Source organism: Sinohyriopsis cumingii, chromosome 15 (assembly GCF_028554795.1).
Source record: "Sinohyriopsis cumingii isolate HCF-2022 chromosome 15, ASM2855479v2, whole genome shotgun sequence".
Lineage (NCBI taxonomy): Eukaryota > Metazoa > Mollusca > Bivalvia > Unionida > Unionidae > Sinohyriopsis > Sinohyriopsis cumingii.
The window spans coordinates 24,700,932-24,717,584 of record NC_142975.1 but is presented as its reverse complement, the minus strand read 5'-3'; the positions used below and the strand labels follow the sequence as shown (position 1 = coordinate 24,717,584).

The window sequence follows — 16,653 nt, the reverse complement described above, 5'->3', positions numbered from 1 at the left end:
AACTTTTCCTTGAGATGTTTTATTTCTGTAATGGCCGATTGTGCTAATAAAACCTCAGTTCGAAATAGTAGCTGAAAAAATAAAGCACTCTACGTGTTTATTTATTTTTGTTTATTTTTTTGACGACCAACGTTGGTAGGTACCCTCTCTGCTGCTCGTTGTTTTCAACACAACTTCGTGGACCAACATGAAGGTTTTTCTTTATGTTTCTTGCAATATTCTCCACGGCATTTTTTATTACAATTGTTAGTGGTTCCTTGACGCAGCCACGCACAGTTGTTCATTATCTGTTTAATTAAATTTATACTTCTTCTGCTGATATTAATTAAATCATTATGTTATAATAAAATGATACATCCAGAATCTCATACTGCAAGAACAGCTCGAGAACGATTAGAAGCAATTAAAAAATTTCTTCCTGTCAGAGACTCATTCAGAAAAAAATCTGCAAGCGCAGCAAGAAGCACAAGTTGAGTATGAAGAAGAAACTAAAAAACTATTTAAACCCGTCACTGCAGCTACTGAGAAAGTTACAACTGTCATCAAAGAAGATCTTCTTCCGGTATCAGAAAAAATAGCAAGAAGAACTAAACAGGCAAAGAAGATTTTACGAGATCTTCCACCTGGCATAGCCAGGGAAATAGCTGCAGCTCAACCTTCACCTGTTGGTGAGGAAATACTTGAAAGTATTGGAGAACTTCGTACTGAAGTCGCCGATGTGAGAGAAAAACTTGCATCTAAATCCAAATCAGCAGGAGAAAACTTAAAATTAATTGCAAGATTTAACGAAGGAGTTGTTGATATTATTAGAAAAACTGAAAGAGAGAAATTACCTGAGATGATATTAGATAATATATCTGATAAATCTAATATTTTAAAATCCCCTCATGAAGAAACAAGTGATGATAATTTCATTAAATGGATGTATCGCGTATATTACAACAAAAAACAAGCTAGAGGTTCAGAGTTCAAAAGACTTAATGAAGAAGTAAATAGACTTTACAGAGGGAGACGGGAACAACTAGGACAAGGAAAGTTCTCCCAGTATCAGCTTCCTCCACCTCTGCAACAAATAGAACAACAGCAATTTTCTTCGCCGCAGCAAAGGTTGAAGTCGGAAATTAAAAGTGCTGAAGAGCTACTTAAACAATCACCCTCCCAGAAGAAAATTCCTTCACCTTTACGTAAAATTTCTGCACCGGAAATGACATTTACACCGACAGATTCACCACATGGATTTCGAGGAAGTGACTCACCCCCGGCCACCACTGAAGTACTTACTCCGGTAATGCAACCACCAGTATTTAAAACACCTCAAGATGAACCTAAAACAGGATCTGGTTTATGTCCTGATAATATCATCAATGACGTGTCACGGTTAGAAGTTCTCATAGGAGGAAAACGTGCCGGAAATAATTCACCAGAAATAATTAATGAAGCAGCTGATATTTGTCGGCGATTATTTCAAGGTGGTATTATGGATATCGGCGTTTACCGAGAACTTATTGATGAGCTCGTTGATGATTAGTCACCGCGATTAGATAAATGGTAAATAAAATAAGATGATTGTCCATGATAATCATCGTAAACCCGCACAGGTCAGAGCGGTAAACTCACGATTACCAATCTATAGTGTTATTTACGGAGATGGACTTGGTGATGTCATTCGGGGATTATTCACGAGGATAGCTCCCAAAGTAGCACCTGTTGCAAAACAATTATCGATGAAGGCTATTGATATTGTTCGTGATAAAGCTCCTGGTGCAATTGTCAATGTTGCTGGTAAGGCGTTCTCGGCGATCAAGGAAAGACTAGCACGATTATTGCGACGAAAACAACAACCACCAGTGAAACTGGCAAGTACTGAGGTGATGCCTGCAGATGTCAGTAAAATAATAAATCAAGCTGCAAATCAAAAACTAGCAGCGTTAGCAGATCAAGGATTCGGTGAATCTGGAAATAATATCTCAAGTTTGATATCCGGAAGTGGAACTTCCCGAAGTGGAACTTCCCGAAGTGGAATTTTCCAAACGCGGTAATCAACGTGTTAGACGAAAAATAATTATAATAAAATGTTCAAGCGCGTATCCGACACAGCATTTGACATGGAAGCACCCGTCCTTAAGAATGAATCGGTACGTGATTATCAATTTTATTCCTATGACGCAAAACAACCAGATCAACGTGGAAGAATTGAACTACAAGTTCATGACACAAGTAGATACTTTTTACCCGCTGATGCCTTTCTTGAGGTAGAAGGTACAATTATAAAAACGGATGATACTAATTACGCAAATCCAGTAAAAATTGGTTTTGTCAACAACGGGATCATGGCATTATTTAGTGGCGCCACATATATGATTGATGGAAAAAATATTGAATCAATTCAGAATGATGTCGACGTTGCTACAACAATAATAGGATTAGCAAGATATTCTGATGATTATACAAGATCAGCAGGTCCCACAATGCTGTTTGTGAAAGATAACTCCAATAACCCTGAAAGCGATCTGTATAATATAAGACGACCAAGAAATTTTGCCGATAACGCTGATGCTGATGTGTGGCCAGTAGTTCATGGTTCTAGCGAAAATTTCAACTTGGGATTTGCAGCACGTAGAAATATGTTGCTAGGAGGCAATAGAGGTTTTTCATGTACAATTCCACTATCGCATATTTTTGGATTTTGCAGGAATGTTAAAAAGGTTATTTTTGGAGCTAGACACACGGTTGTTCTTGTAAGAAAGAACGATGATAATGATGCTCTGTGGAGACCCGCTGGTGATGCTGGTAAAGTAATATTATCGAAACTTTCACTGTGGATGCCGGTAATGACTCCAACGATCGCAGAAGAACAAAAATTGATTTCTTTCATGGATGCAGGTGGTAAATCCTTGTTGTCATGGTTAACAACAAGCACAGACAGTTTGCAAACTAACGTTAACGGTCAGTTTACATGGCATATAGCATCACAACAGGGTGTTTCTGCACCACGACATATTTTTATTGCTTTTCAGGGAACTAATCGTTTAAACTCACAAATTCACTCTCATATGATATTTGACCAACTAGGTCTCACAAATATTTCCTTACGGATAAACGGACAACAGGAACCAACAGAGAACGTACAACTAAATTATGCACAAAATCATATAGGACGTGCATATCATCGTTTGATGTCATTTATGGGACGTGATCAAAATGTTGATACTGGGTTGCAAATATCACAACTAGATTTTAAAAACTTGTACCCGATTTATTATTTTTCATTAGAACATCTTGATCTATCAAAACAATCTGTCGTTGATATACATCTCAAAGCAACATTAAATACCGGTGGTGTCGATTACAGAGCGATCGCGGTCATACTTAGCGACAAAGCCATGTTACTTGAAGGTGGTAGTGGTCGAATGAGAGTTGTTGATGCACCAGTGGAAAATCTTTAATTATTCAGAAAAAATATTATTTATATAAAAAATGTCGTACAGTCATGTTAATGTTACTCTGACTCCCGGTCAGGTAAAAAAGCTTCAATCAAAAACCGCCAACAAATGCGGAACTAAAATATCACTAAAACGAGATCAGATTAGTGGTGGTCCAAACAAATTATCGTTGACAAATAATCAGATTAAACATTTCAATAAAGCTCTGGAATTAAAAACTGGAGTTCAATTCCATCTCTCCCCGAGCGCCATCAAAGACATGTTTAAAACCGGTGGTATATTTCCACTTCTCGCGGCCATTCCGGCATTAATAGCTGCAGCTGCTCCAGCCGTAGCAAAAGCAGCCGCGTTAGGTGCTGTTGGAACAGCTGCTGGAATGGCACTAAAGAAAGCAACAGGGCAAGGATACAAAAAAAAGGGACGCGGCTTAAGATTGCCAGGATCTCGTTGGGGGAGAGGCCTAAGGCTTCCAGGATCACTTCGTTAGACGTTCCAGCATCAAATTTTGATTTACTTCATGCCGCTAAAAAATTAAAAATAAAAGCCTTTAGAGGTGTTTTTATGAGAGATCAATTACCGAAACAACCAAACAAACTCGAAACAGGTATTATTAATCTTGACGAACGTTCCGGACCCGGTACTCATTGGGTATCATACGCGGTTGATCCACGTGGAATCATTTATTTTGATTCGTACGGGTTAGCTCCACCTGTTGAATTTATCAAGTATGTCGCACCACTTCACGCAACAACCTCTGGTTGTAGAGTTTGGTATTCAACGCTACCCACACAAACAATGACAGATCCGCCAATATGCGGCCGTGAAGTAATTAATGTACTCGACGCTATATCAAAATCATCCAGGCCGCCACATAAAGTCGTGCACGATTATACAAGCAACCGATATGTTGCGCGTAAAGCGTTTTAAACAGATCTTAGATCCGAAGGATCTTATATAATGGTTGATATTTACGGAAGATCTTCCTCACGCGTTAAGAAAAAGCCCGGCGACGTTGATCTGTCGAAGTATGCGACTAAGGATGACCTCGCTGATATTATGAACCTGGCTGGAGTTGACCCAGATGAGGTTGTTATTTTTCAGGATCAACATGGTAAACTAAAAACCAGCAATATCAAATGGGATAATATAGTTCGGCGAGTACTTGGTGCAGTTACGGATAATATTCCCGTGTTTACTGACAACGGCAAAATCAGAGATTCAAGTATATTGTTTGCAACAATTAGAAATGAAATTACAAAAAGCGTTGCTAATTGTGTGAAAAGCACCGGCGACACAATGACGGGTGAACTCAGCATGAACGGAAATAAAATAGTAGTTTTAAGAGATCCAACATCTGACGAAGACGCAGCAACAAAAAAATACGTCGACGTCAACTATGGCACCGTAGACGCTAAATTATCCACGTTACGGGCCGAATATGATGTTCACGCAGGCGCTTTTATAAGACTTCGAAGAAATTTTCAAAAAACCGATGATTCCATTGATAAGTTCTTTGGCACTCCTCCAGTCATCAACATGAAACTTTCTGATATCAAAACTGACCTAGACACGATCAAACGAACACAGCAAGACATCGTAGCGGGAATTCCTGAGATTATCAATAAAACCAATTTGATTAAAATTGCAGCTGGAATAACTCCCGGGCATATCACAAACATCGTATGCACGGTATCATCGGGATTTGCAACATGGTCGCAGCAAAATAATACTATCAAATATACCGCAACAGTCACTGGCGTGTACAGGCTGTCTGTGTTTAGTGCTGCAAAATTTGAAATATTTACAACGTTTCCATGGCGTCATTCCACCGACAGGTTTTCCGGGGTTGTATCTGTTGTATTAAATAGCGCAAACGAAGAAATATTTATTCTGGAAGCAGCTGATAAGGAATTAACCGCAACATCTTACTGGTGGTGTTTGGAATTTGTAGCTGAAACACCTCAATTGGTTACTGCATAAAAATATATATGGACGGTGCACAATACAGATACAATCAAGCGCGTGAATGGCAGGCGGCGCTAAAAGATCAAGTCGATCAATATACAGTAAAAGTAAAAAAATATCGACGACGATTGGTTATCGTTGATGTGATTGTTTATTCAGTATCCGCTGTTGTTGCTGGAACCGGTGTCATATTATCAGCGTTGACAACGATGGCACCAGTAGCTGTAACTATTTGTATTTCAGCAGCAACAACTATTGCAGGTGTGCTTAATATCATCGCAAAAAAAATATGTACTTGCACGAACGAAAAATTATCCGATTACAAAATAAAATTACATACAGCGACGGTAGCATACTCGAAATTATCCTCGTTGTTATCAGCAAGTCTCAGTGATGGAATTATATCTGATTTCGAATTTTCAATGATAACCAAAATATACGACGAAGGTATCGGTATTAAAGATACAAGTATCAATAATGACAGAATTACTCCAGCAGATTGTGACCAACACAACTCCGCCAAAGATAACGATGATCTCGGTAAGTTCAATTAATCCTGAATTTAGTGTTAATTTTCCTACTGCAATTCCAGTAAAAGAAATAGCACTAGCGCAATTACGAGTATATTACAGCTGGCCAAATATCAGATCAAAATCATTTAATGGTACACCAGCAAATAATTCGCTTGTATTTGCTAACAAGAACAAACCCGATGGAACACCTGACTGGGTTGTTGTTGGAATACCAACTGGCAGTTACGAGATTGAAGAGATCAGTGAGGAATTTCAACGTAGAATAAAATCAATAACAGGAAAAGAAGCAAAAATATCAATTAATGTTCATGAACCCACCCTGTCCTCGACGGTTGAAATACATTCTCCCGATTACGTCGTTGATATTTATCAATCTTCAATCAGATCCGTACTAGGATGGCTTGAAATTCCCCCAGTGTATGAAGGACTACCAGAACCAACGAGGAGTGATTTTACGTCAAAGACCAGTCTTCGTCATGATATTAAAATGAATTCAGAATGGTTAGATTACATAGAAGTAAAACCAGAATGGAGGGGGAGGGTACCTGTATATGATCCTAGAGCTCTTTTTTATAATCTTAATGAACGTGTTATTGCTTTGAATATTGATTCTATATTTGCTTCAATAAACTTGGACCATGAAATACAGGTAAATAATTTACGTGATAGTTTTCAAGAGTATTTATTTGATTCAACATCTGCGCGCGATAATATTATTAGGTACATAGAAGTTTTAAATTATATAGTTAATTCTTCTGAAGTTATCTATAATAGAATTAGAGATATGGTTCTTAAGTCATCAAGCGATTATAAAAAATCCTTCGCAGCCAAGTACAAAATACCCGAAGCTGACATTGTAACGTTTAAGTTTCCTGATTATAATCCGGATAAATTAAGAAAATCTGTCAATGATGTCATTGATGAGTTTTTTCCTAAAATGCATGGAGAAAACTAGCACCGTATCCAACCGTTCTTAGATATGATAATGATCCACATGGCGGCGGAAGACACGTATCTCCGGGAATCGTTAATATAACACCGACGGTCGCGGTGAATCTGGTTTGTGACGTAATCGATGGCAGTTATCAAATAGATCTCGGAAGATCAAATCAAGCTCAACAAGGATACATCCTGTACACGTTCACACCACAAGTTCCCCCTGGAAGTTTAATCGTGCAAGAACCAACTAATCCTGTGTATTTGCGGTGTCACAATAATATGTTAACACGAATCAATTTTAAGCTCACAGACCACCTTAATTGCTTAATTGACATACGTGGAGAAGAACTTGTAATAAATCTGTATGTGAAATCGTAGATCTTTATGTAATGGAGGGTTTTTTACACACGAGGATTTCTTAACAGTTAGAAGAACATTTGTAACAGAGATCAGACTCAAATTCGATCAACTTAAAAAAAATAAATAAAAAAATATTTTATTATTACTGGCACAAATTTGTGTTTGGTACAATTTAATCGACCTAGGCAGCTAAAAAAGCTGGTCGATGAAAGTAAAAATTAAAATTTCTATCACAAAAAAAAATAAGATTTATTAATTTTCCTGATTTTTATTATTTTTTTTACTGAAATTGTACGAATTACTTGATTTTGACTACCAACTACCCCGTCAGAAACATAAAAATGTACGAATTACTTGATTTTGACTACCAACTACCCCGTCAGAAACATAAAAATGTACGAATCACTTGATTTTGACTACCAACTACCCCGTCAGAAATAAGAAAATTCTAACTTTGTCAAATTGTTTCTAGTAAATTTTATTTATTATAAATTAATTTTATTTATTAAGAATATTATTTTTACTGAGATTTTTATTTTTTTTTACTAAAATACAACGAAATTGCTCAATTTTCCTGATTTTGACTAACAACTACCCCGTCAGAAATCAAGTAATTCGTACATTTTTCTTTGATTTTGACTACCAACTACCCCGTCAGAATCAAGTAATTTTTCTTGATTTTAGTATAAAAAAAAATAAATATTCAGTAAGTTACATATGTTTCGGAAGTTAATATATAGCTAAGCTATATGGCCAAGGAACCAATATTTACACTAAAACAGCGGTTTCTGAATAATAACAGTTTCTGTATTTATAACAACAGTTTCTGAATATAAAACAGCGTTTTTCCTAAGCAGACTGCGAATCAATAATAACAGTGGCATGAACACACCTGCAGATCGATTACCATGACAACGGTTTCTGTTCTGTACCTGTATTACAGCTTCCTTGCGGATCAATAACATTATCATGATTTCTCGTAATGTTGTATGATGGGAAATATTTAAAAACCATAAATAATACTTCTACGAGTAATTAATTACGATGTAATTAGTTAAACTGACTAATTACGATCATAAAAAATCAAAAATCTACGAAGAAAACTATATATTACAAAGTAATCTCCCCCTTATATAATCAAAAATTCAGTAGTGTATGGAGGACATACTGTGACATAAATTAAAAAAATTAATTCAATGTGGTGATGATAGTTAATAATGTGGTGATGATAACTATTGATACTGAAAGGTAATTTTCTGTTTAGATTTTTTCGAGAAAGTAGATCTGGTTATATTTTCTGCGACGTATTTTACCACACGCGGGTCAACATCAAAATATTTTGCAGCAGCACGCATGGACTGAAATATAATTTTTTCGCCAGTTTCTGTGTTTGTGGAAATTACCGCCCTCTTTCCGATTGTCTTACATCTTCCTGTATTACCACATGCAGAGTTCACGCTTCGTGTGACAACTCGAAGGTTGTGTAGGGAGTTATTTTGAGTGTCCCCGTCAATATGATCAATAACAAGACCGTCTTTGATCACTCCGAAGAAACATTCGTAGATGAAACGATGACAGAAATAATTTTTCTTCCCCCCCCCCTCGCATGTGAACCTTAGATAACCATGATTATTAATACAACCAACTTGTCTCTTCAACTTGCAGTGTCTGATGATACCATTAATATTTGATTCATAGTTTGTTATGACAGGATGTGGGACAAATTTATTTTGCTCCATTATAATAATATTATTTGTTTAAATCATTGTTTGTCTGAAATCTTGATATATAATCCTCCACGGATTTTATAGCGTTTTCACCGCTATTATTTTTTTTGTCATAATATCTTTTAAGTTCTCTGAACCGTTTTCCGCCGCACTTTCCACATAATTCTGTTTTCCTCGCACTCCAATACCACACCGCAGACATGGTATTGGTCCTAGACTTCCTCGTCGTATGTTTTGTGAGTGCATCCAACAAAATTCCTTTCTGCAGGATTTGTTGCATCGATTTACTGAGCCGATCATCAACCATCTGCATTGAGACGTTGTATATATAATATTTTTTATTTTAAATATTTGTTTTAATTATATGAACGAGTTTGAGAGATTATCCCAAACTAGGCCTGTTAAATATAAATTCAACCTTGACAGATTATCTTCTGACTTACCAGTGCGAGATTTGGTTGATCCGAAAAATAAAAGTCTGATCTCGAAAATTCACGACGCCAAGAAAGAATTTTACACGGATGGTGCATCTCATACATGGTCAACGTTCAAGATCATACGCCTTGACAAAGTCACGGACGCCACAATGAACGACAAGCGAGCGGCAACTATCATTAACTACATCGCTGAATACGAGGGCAATCAAAAATATTTCTTCAGAGTAAAATTTATTGTATTAACAGAAACAGGTAGTTGGATTATCCGTGACAAATATGATCCTGTCCTTGGCAATAATAAAACTGTCATATTAAGTAAAAATTCCAGACCGGGTCTACTGACGGGTATTGACAAACCGTATTATGAGCGAGCATATCCTGTAACAGCGGTTATTTATGGAATCTATGAGATAAATGAAAAACCCAACGTTGATAAACTAGCGCCGATGAAATTTTCAAGGTTAAATTGTGTAGCCGAGCGAGTAATAGAACACTTTACAAACGCGATGCGTGGAAACGGATTAACTGATTTAAGGCGTGAAAAAATAAACTCGTGGGCTGATTCAGTTAAGGATACCGGTGCTACAATAAAAGATGTTGCTGAGTTAGGAAAAATATTAAAATTTCCAATAACCGTAGCGACAATAACGGGAGAAATTCTGTACGAATCTAAATATAAATCGAAAGGAGCTCCAATAAATATTATCGATCATAACGCGCACGCATGGACTAACGCAGTAACAATATTTCCACGTGATCGAACTGTTAGATTTTACCCCACAGATATGGGGGGAGGTATGTTTGATTTTATCAACGAAATAAGTAAAACCGATCCTGTATCGGTATGGTTATTTAAAAGTAATGAGGAAGGTGAATTTGATCAGTTTGTCAAACCAAACGGTGAAATATATCGCACAGAATCGCTCCATGACGAGATGAAAAATCTCGCGACGTTTTCACAGTGCAAGCACGCGGAAAATACTGACAAATTACTAACTAATTGTTTTACCGTTCCATCTGTTGCGGCTCATTTCGCCAGAGAAAGAAATTCATGGAAACCAACACGATTTGATTTACTTGAGGACGTACGCGCAAGTTGCGTCGAATACGGACATGGCGGATTATGGAATACCAAATATAATTACAATGATGTTATTTCGGTTGATATGGTTACATGTTATCCAGGAAGTTTTCTGGGATACGGAGATTGTTCTGTGTACTTTGAAAGATTTGGTCACCCAACAAACGAGATGACGCGAGTGGCAATTAATGGACCATTACCTGATTTTGATCTGACTGGATTCGCCTGTAGTGAATCATTCGAGTTTAACGAAAATCTTCACAAGATTTGTTATGTTTGGTTTGGTAGACATTTTTGTGAAAAACGTTGGGCACCTATAGTTTTGTTGCGATATATGCTAGATTGTATCATACTGACATCGTTGGTGGTCAGTGAGGCAATTATATCATATCATGCACAGACCAAAGTTTGGTTGCCCATGTCAGATTCTGAAGTTATTAGCGAGTTTAAGGAAAAATATCCTGATGTTTCCGAAGATGATATTCCTAATAAACTCAAAACCGCAAAAGATCTCGGTAGAAAAATTATAGGTAAATTTACTCAAGGTGGTGCATATGATTATAAAAGACATCACGCACGATTAATTTTAGATGATGCCGAGTACGATTTTATAATCGCTGATACAACGTGCGAAAAATATATTTGTAAATCGAGAAAGTGTTTATTTATCCGACGGAACAAAATTAGGTACGATCGTTAGTTACATAAATGACGTATCCCCGCAATATACTCATCTAAGATCTTCCATGTTGGCTTATGTTTCCATAAATTTATTATCGATGATTAATAGATTTCCTGAGACCGCAGTCAGAGTCGCAACAGACTCATTTTATATTTCAAGTAAATATTTAGAACCTGTTATGAAATTTACAAGTAATGATGAACGATGGGGTTCGTGGAGAATAAAAAAGGAACTATTACACAATTATGCAGAATCAGCAGATGTTCCAATGAGAGATTTTTATCGTAAGGGTAATAAAATATCAGAAATGTCGAAAGCACCATCGTTGAGTGATCCAATAACCAGATATAAGACAGTATATCTCAATGGACCTGGTGGATGCGGCAAAACAACTCGAACGATTAATGTTTTTAGAAATTCAGATATAATCGTGCTGACACCCACACATAGACTTGCACGTGAGATGAAACAGCGGCAAGTACAATCGTGTACGTATCATAGTTTCTTTCGGTGGCGCGGAGATACATGGACTCCTGAACGGATGGGAGAAAAATATATACCTGAAATAATTATTTGGGATGAGATATGCACGGTCTCATTGGATACATTAAAAAAGTTTCTTGATTGGTTGTTGACGAAAAATACCGCTATAATAATGTGTGGCGATCATGGTCAACCGCCGCCTTTTGTTGGACCATATCCACATGATTGGTTAAAAAATTTCGTTGATTATTACGAAGAAATAGATGATGATCATAGAGCTCTTGATGCAAATTTGAGGGAGTTTAAAAAATTAATCAGATTACAATCAAACAAAATTCAGTGTGAAATAATACGTGGAGTGATCTCAGAGACATCAATGAGTGATTTTTTGAAATTATGGAGACCCACCGATTTGATCGTAGCAAGTAGAAAAATAATCAGAGACGCTTTACAACAGCAGTTATTTCAACTACATAAAGAAAAATATTCAGAATTACCCGTACCGTTGTGTTATAGACCATCAGATACACGAAAACAGAATATTAATGTTGATATTCCAGGACCCTTGACAGAGTCAAGGAAACAGAATCTCGTATTAAATGATATTGTCGCTGTTGATACAAGTGTGGTCGAAGATGCATTACGCGCTGACAAATCTCCATGGGTGTTGGGATACGCTATGACAATCCACTCGTCTCAGGGATTAACTATTTCTGATACACGAGTCTGGATTGTAGACAATCGCATCGAGTGGTCAAATTTAGTTTATTTAGCGGTATCGAGGGTCAGAAAAATATCTCAATTACGTAGAATTATAATTCCTGAAATCGTTGATAAATTTAACATCATCGATGATGATATAATAAGAAAAAAATTAATCGGATACAAACAATCTGACAAAAAAAATAAACACGACTTTGATCTTGATGTTGAATTTATTATTGAGTTAAAACAGCAGCAGAACAATCATTGCGCAAGTTGTAATTGTATAATGTTATGGCGATATTCGAGTAATGATTCAAGACAATTCACCGTAGATAGAAAAGATAATAGTCGCGGTCATATACGAGAAAATACCATGTTGACCTGTCTTGAGTGTAATCGACGTCGGGGTGCAGGCACCCTTGGCGCTAGTGCTAGTTAAGTGATCGAAATCACTGAAGTGATTTTGGCGGTAGTTGTGTATCCGCGGGAATTATTTGTAGTTGTTCACGTGTAAATCCACGCTGAGGAGCAGCTGAATCTAATCTGTAGATTGCAGGTCTACCTGAGGATCTTGTCACGGTAAATATTTTGTGTGTGGTAACACTCCAAATAGGATCAGTTGCTCTTCGTTTACCACCTTCAAGTTCACCAGGCTCATATAAATATCTGACTGTGACATCACCTAATATTTTTTGTTTTTTAACATCTTTTCGTTGTGTTGGTATATTTTTTTTGTAATTGCATTAATGGGTTTCATGTTGGTTGTTCGTGTGATCTCATTATTTAATGCAGCTATCACGCTTGGTAATCTTGCAACCCATTCGCGAGATCTTTTATCCTGAATAAATTCCCTCGCGTATTGATATCCAAATAACCGCTCAGCAAGTGTTCGATTAAATCGCTCAACAATTGCTTGATCACGATGAATTGCAGTATGACCTCGTCGTATTTTGGTATTATGTCGTTTCATCAGCGATGATACTGGACCAAGAAATTCCTTACCAGGATCAACCTGTAGTAGCTGTGGCCATCGCAGACCACCTTGTGGTCCGAGTTCTCGTTGATAAATTCGTTCAAACGCATCGGCTACTTCAGATGATGTTTTCGCTGATAGCGGCTCTGCTTCTTTATATCTACTTGCAACATCAACTACGGTTAACGCGTATTTGTACGTTTTTCTACGCACAGTATCATGCGGTAAAAACAGAATATCAGCTTGATGAACTTCATTAGGAACACTGACATCGAAATACGCGTACTGAATTCGTTTAGGACGTGGTAGATAAATTTGCCATATTGCTTGTTTGGATAACCACGCTTTAGCAGTAGAATGTTTAACCGCTGCTGCATCAGCGAGTTTACCAATTGCTGCTTTGCCTCTCCAGTATCCTCTTGGTGAATAATAAATTAATTCCATTATTAATTACCAGCCCCAAGCTCTAATTTACCTTTCATCGAGGATCTTACTAACCAATTAGCTAATGATTCTCTAATATTTTTATTTTTTACAGAATTTAATGCATGAATTAATTTCACATCTGCAATATGCCTATCTTGTAGATTTTTACTCTTATAAGCTACATCATGAACATGACAAGCTCGATCAATAGCATTTATTGGTTCCTCGCCTGGTTTTGGTTGATCCTGATTATCGAGCCTGATATCGAGTCGAGTACCAGGACCGCAATAATTATATCCTGGTAGATGTTTTTCTCCACTGTATTTAGCCCATGGAGTACCTGGAAACTTTGACATCAAATTAGCAATATCACCACCGCGCCTATTAGGTAAAAACGAAAATTTCTTTCTACCGCATACAGAACATTTTCCACCGTACGCTATTTTTCTATTTTTTGTTATAACCGTAGCTAAATCAGTAGTTGGAGTTTTAACTTTACAGCGTAAACAATATAGATTCATGTTATAACATATATGGATATAATTGATTTCTCAGCAACAAGAAAACGAGAGCCAGTTAAACACCACCCTGCGTTACCAAATTCCATCAGAATGATTATCATAGGACCATCTGGATCGGGTAAGACGCAATTATTACTTAATCTGATAATGAGATGGTTGAAATGGGATAAATTGTATTTAGTAGCACCATCCGCTGATGATCAGCGACGTTATGATGTACTTAAAGATTTCAATGAAAACGCACGATTACTGGATGAAGATAATGATGTTGCAGAGTTTATAACCGATATTAATGAAGCACCATCCGTAGATTCCATAGACGGATTTATTAATAATTTAGTTGTATACGACGATGTGATGCTAGATAAACAATCAAATCAAGCCAGAATATTTTCCCGAGGGAGACATAAAAATACAGACGTGATCTATGTTACTCAACGATATACACAAATTCCGAAGGTGATCAGAGACAACTGCAACATTTTAGTTGTGTTTAATGGCGTAGACACACACACACTTAGAAATATTCATCAAACTTGGTGTGGTGGTGACATGGATATAATTAAATTCAAAAATTTCTTCTCACGAGCGCAAGCTACTCCACATGGATTTATAACAATAAATTTACATGATCCAAGAACAAGATATCATGTGGGTCTTGATAAAATATTTGGGTAACAGGGGAGCAGCAGAGAGGGTACCTACCAACGTTGGTCGTCAAAAAAATAAACAAAAGTAAATAAACACGTAGAGTACTTTATTTTTTCAGCTACTATTTCGAACTGAGGTTTTATTAGCACAATCGGCCATTACAGAAATAAAACATCTCAAGGAAAAGTTCATTTGTAAAAATCTTGACCTTTCTACGAGATGATTTTATTTGTTTGTTTTATTTGTTTTGTCGGAATTCTATGGTCTGTTCACCCTCTCTGCTGCTCAAGTTGATTGTAAATAATTTTAAATTTGATTTTTGAATATAGCTTATTTAAAGTCAGCATTCTTGATATATGTCAGCATATTAATTATTAATGTCATTTAATTATTTTAGTTTACTAATTAAATTTAAAGAAAGAACGTGATATCATGATACATAGTGATACTGATGTAAGGTTACAACAAAAAAGTAATGTTAAGTGGTAATTCAATATATGTTTCTTGTTGTATCATGTTTGGATAGTTGCAAATAATTGTTTACTCATTGTTACAAATGCATTCTTCTTATTATTATTCTTCCATTTCCTTAGTACGTTCGCCGGTGCATTATGTATATTAGTTATCTCAAAAGAAGCTTCTTATCTATGCAGATTACTAAGCTAGAATGATCGGTCCCTCAGCCAATACGAGAACTCGCGAGACAAATCTAGCTAAGGCTGATCGCTCGAGGCTGATCGCCAGAAATGAGTTGCTATAATACCTCGTCCCTCAGGTGGCGCTATACAGTTTCGCATTTTGCATAGTTAGGATTTTAAAGAAAAAGAATGTCCCCGGCTTTCCTCACTGGTTATGCTGGCTATTTAAAAAAGATCTTGTATATCTTAGATATAATGCAAAGAACCTTTAATTCCCTTTATTTTGGTGTATGATTGATGGGTGTACTATGGGTTATAGAGTATACAGCTTGGCCTTACTTCAAATGTGCATCTTTCAAAAAGGTGCTAGCTCTACTTGGTCATTTTCACTTCCTGAACTTCAGAGGTAAATTGTATAAAAAAGAGCCGATAACTTTTTTTTACATTTTATATATTTGGTAATTCATTCATTGCACTTTCAGAAGCTGGTATTGTCTAGTCTGGCAAAATTCATTTTCCCTATTTTAATAGCTGCTATTTATAGTGGACTTTAGACTAATTCAGACTGATTTTTTAACACAAGGGAGCAGTCATTTTAGTTAGCAGTGTGCTTAAATCATGTAAAATTTCCAAAAGAACAATATCCAAAAGAAATATCATCCACATTACATTAATGTAGCATAGAGGTATGCAAACATTCTCTCCACTGTGCATGTTTTAAATGCGAACTACTTCACCTTACATACGTCACTCTCTCAAAAGTACATATTATCTGGTGAGCACCACCTCAGCCAATACGAGAACTAGCGAGACAAATCTAGCTAAGGCTGATCGCTCGAGGCTGATCGCCAGAAATGAGTTGCTATTGTATCTCAATAAGGCGGTAGCTAACTTAGAGGCCGGGAATCAGACTATCTTCATCTCGGTTAATAAATGCTGAAGAATAGTGCCCAGTCTAGAAAATCGTAATAATGCATTTTGGGATCGTGTCGAAATCAGTAAGATCGGTAATGCTATTGATTTTTGGTTAATATTTTAGAAATTTTTCCAGATTAACAGATTTTGTTGATCACAGAATGATTCTAAATC

The 16,653-nt window shown here is 36.6% G+C and overlaps 1 protein-coding gene across 3 annotated transcripts in view; it reads left to right on the top strand.

Moving 5' to 3' along the window:
* The first annotated feature begins 16,414 nt into the window (after window positions 1–16,414).
* Window positions 16,415–16,653, top strand: part of LOC149781421 (AP-2 complex subunit mu) — an 85,055-nt gene continuing 84,816 nt past the window's right edge. The window contains exon 1 of one of the 3 annotated variants that reach the window (XM_089935510.1): window positions 16,415–16,571. The gene's annotated coding sequence lies outside the window, so the exon portion shown is untranslated. The remainder of the gene's footprint in view (window positions 16,572–16,653) is intronic. The other 2 variants (XM_089935512.1, XM_089935511.1) reach the window with 2 other exon arrangements.